The sequence below is a fragment of the Acipenser ruthenus genome, chromosome 6 (assembly GCF_902713425.1).
Source record: "Acipenser ruthenus chromosome 6, fAciRut3.2 maternal haplotype, whole genome shotgun sequence".
Taxonomy (NCBI): domain Eukaryota; kingdom Metazoa; phylum Chordata; class Actinopteri; order Acipenseriformes; family Acipenseridae; genus Acipenser; species Acipenser ruthenus.
Window position 1 is genome coordinate 22,254,778 of NC_081194.1, and position 4,356 is coordinate 22,259,133.

Genomic DNA, 4,356 nt, shown 5'->3' on the forward strand with positions numbered 1-4,356 from the left:
AATCAAAGATGCTAACATAAAACTTATTAATTGTTTGCTGAGGCACAGTATTAGAGTTTACTTTTAATTCACTGCACTCCAAGTATGAATTACTTACAAGCAAAAGAAAAATGTACTGTGCATGATAAATGTTATGTTAATATTAGTCATTGAAGTCTGCTGTCTGAAAAGGAGTTGTTAGTGCTCAAGTGGTTTTATTATGAACATATTTAAATCAAAGAAAAGCTTTTAAAGGTTAAGCTTCACATTTTCAAACTAGCAGTGACTTTGTTGTCTCAAAGTCTATTCTGCCAGGTCAAAAAGCCAAAAGGCTGTCTTGTCCTTTTGTGTTGTTATTTTTAGAAACATGAAACATAACCAGCAGATGTCGCCAAACAAACATGTAGAAATCATAATCCATACAACCCTTTAAATGAAACTACAGCATTGTGACTGCAAGAGACATCTGATACTCTGGTTTGTGGTATTTTACTTAATAATAAAGAAGGTTTATAGTTCTTACCTCTTTTGGCAACATTATCACTGGTCCTCTTTCTGCTGAAGATCTTTTTCTTTGATTGGGGATGCTATCGCTCCTGTGGTCTACCAGATTGAGGCACACCATGGGAATAAGGCCAGACAATATAATTTACTTGTAGCATACAGAAGGATAGGGTATGTTCTAAAGCTACAGAGTGGTTCTTGAAAAATCTGCAATTAATTAATTAATGTATGAGGTAGGCATTCAGTTAAAAAAACAAACAAACATATGTTATATGTGTTATATGTGTACCCATTTTAGTTTTATTTTATTTTATAAAACAAATCGGGTTACATGCTGATCGATTAGATTACCCACCCAGTTTGAACCTACTCTACAATATAAAGACCAGTGTAAACTATGTTTTATTGGCAAATTATGTTTTACAAACTCGATTGTGCCTCGAGATACCGCAGCTTTGCAATGGTGTGGTGGATGTTTTCCACGGAACCCACTGTGTACTAGGACTGCTATTACTGCTTTTACTACTTAGAACATGCCCAATGCATCTATCCTGCACCTAGCAATTTAATTTACTGTCATTAAAACCCTTTTTTCCCCATTCAGATATTTAAACAGGACTATGACTTAAACATATATTTCTAGTCACAATGTGTTTTGGGGGTTTAGATTGTTTCAATTTTTTTTTTTTTTTAAACGTTATTTTTATTTATTTTTTTTACTCCAAACACTACTTGGTACTGGGAACAGATGACCAAAGGAAATTATATTCCATAGATCACATATCAGGTTGGCTATCAAATGTGACCAAGCAGCTTGTACAAGTGTTCAATAGAGAACAAGTTAGGCCATGGTAGGACAATGCTAAAGAAAAGCATATGAGGCGTACTTGAATTTTATACCCAATCAAAAAGATATATTGATTTTTCTTTTTTTGTTTAGTATACTGCATAATATGATAGTGTGCAAGTCATGGGTATGGGAACACAAGGAGTAAGAATGTATTGTAATTGACTAAGTTGCTGATTCACATACTGTACTGTATATTACTGTGCATTTAGTGAGTAAATGATTTTGTGGATTTCAAGATCACTTTATATATATCCAGCATTTAAGCCATCACCTCATAGGGAATCCCAGTCTACTTAAGAACAGTTGGTTTACTTGGGTATAAGTTCCCATCTGTAGCTTATACATGCATTGTGTTTCGTATTATTATCATGCTGAAAATGAAATCCTGAACTGACTAAATGTTTTTTCACTGGGTAGAGAATGTTGGACCAGGATACTGTGGTTATGCTCCTTTGTATTTGTTCTATTAATCTTCACCAGATTTCCAATGAAAAACATTTCCAGCAGAATAGAACCTCCTAGGTGAGATACAGTGCCAGACACACACTCAGATATGCCTTTTTCTCCACTTGGTTGATGAATGGACTCTCTCCTAGAATGATTAACAAGTTCCATGTGTGCTTGTGCTCTCTGACAAATTGCAACCAATGCAGCCTGCTTTTGGAGGGCATTTAAGTTTTTATATATTTTTTATTTTTTTTATTGAAGTTTCACAATTCTGGACCATCTAGTCATTTGTGAGTAGATGTACAACACTGCATTTAAATAATCATACTGACTTTGAAAACACTTGATATTTATTAAACACTTACAACACAAGTGGATCATCTAAAATCATGTATTGAAATAAATCAGACATAAACTCATACTACTGTGGCAAAGTTTAATTAGAATACATCTCACAGGAGAGGACATAAAAAACACAATCAGCTTTAAAAAAGGTCATTGTAAATCAAAGCAGTGACACTCCACACAAACAATATAATAATAATATCTTTATTTTGACATAGGGCCTTTCATAGTGGACTACCATCACAAAGCGCTTTACAGAAGTACGCTGTGAACTGTGCATTATATGCAGAGTCACTTACAATAGGACATTGATTTAACATCTCATCCGCAGGATGGAGCACAAGGAGGTTAAGTGACTTGCTCAGGGTCACACAGTGAGTCAGTCAGTGACGGAGTTGGGATTTGAACCGCTGATCCCAATATTATTCTGTCTTTGAATGTAATGTTGTTGTAACTATGTTTTTGTATTTGCATCTGATTGTGAGCTTACTATTACTATCCTTCAGGACCAAATGTGAAGTGAAGGTCAAATTAAGGACAGGATACAAAAGCATCAACTTTTATATATAGATTGCAGTGATGTGTAATGAGATATGGTAGCATCTTAGTTCAGTAACTAAGAATAATGACGCATAATGAAACATTTGCATTCTACCAGTCTGTGTCTATGTTAAAAGAACTTGAGAAAGTAAACTTTCCCTTCAGTACTGGCATTGGCGTAATGCCACCAATGATTACTTAAACTGCTTAGGAGACAAAAAGGAGGCCATCAAATTGATTCATCTGTGTGATGGGAGGTGATCAGCCGGGAATGTAGTTGGCACTAGAAAATGTATAATTAGTAACAAGGAAAAGGTCTAGTACAGGACATTACATTCTTATAAAAGAAAAAATAGACATAAGCAGTTAAGTTTGGCAGGATCTGTCATCTTGGGGATTACAAGGTTTGATAATCCAGTTGCTGGGAGCTTAAGGCAACTAAATATCTTAGAAAAAATATGTTTTTATGTTCAGAAGACACAGTGGGCCTGCAATTGGTGTACAAATTGACTTTGTCCTACTGTACCTGTTATTTCCACGGTGATTTAAGTAGATTCTATAGACCAGAACATGTACCCTATTATAAAATACAAAGAAACAAAATTATTTAACAGTCATGACAGAATTATGGTAAATACTGTTCAACATGCACACAACCTCAATATATAAATGTAAAGGTCTGAGATATCTGTCATTATTATCTGTTTATTTAACAGATGTCTTTAACCAAGGCGACTTAAAGAGACTAGGGTGTGTGAACTATGCATCCGCTGCAGAGTCACTTAAAACAACATCTCACCCAAAAGACAGAGCACAAGGAGGTTAAGTGACTTGCTCAAGTTCACACAGTGAGTGAGCCGGGATTTAAAATGGGGACCTGCTGGTTACAAGCCCTTTTCTTTAACCACTGGACCACACAGCCTCCTATAGGACAACACAGCCTCCTATACATCTGGACCATTAGCTATTACTTACATGTATTGATGAGAAAGAAAGAAATCCTAGGAAAATTACATTTGTCATTAGTTAAAATGACTTGGTGATTTATGCAATGAATACATCTATGCCACTTAAAAAATAGTCAATTATAGAATAGAATCACAAAATATCATGCTGGAGTTTACATTTGAAATATTTACCAATATAGACCAGTTTTAGATTTACACTCTAATGATTAAAATCTTTCTGCAAAGACATTCAACAGCTAAAGATTAAATGAAAAAAGATCATGCTTAAACCCTCCATGCTCTGTTCTGTGACATTTGTGAATGGTGGATTAATTTTGTTGTAAAGACCTGTATGGATTTGCACAATCAGTCTGCCTTATCTTTATCCATTTCCATTAATTTTATTTCTAATACTGTAAATATATTAGCTGTGTAATACTACTACGTCTACTACTACTACTACTACTACTACTACTACTACTACTACTAATAATAATAATAATAATAATAATAATAATAATAATAATAATAATTTTAAATAGTAAAACAATATTCTACCTTAATTTCTCATTCAGCATCTTTTAATCTTTTTTCGTAGTGTGTTCTGACGTATTGATGTACTTAACACTATTGCACAAACAGCAGGCTTTAGTAGAAGCACAGAGAGGAGGAGCAATCTACCTCCCACTGCTTAGAAAACGTATATAAAACAGAAGAAACTGAACCAATACGTCTGTACTCAAT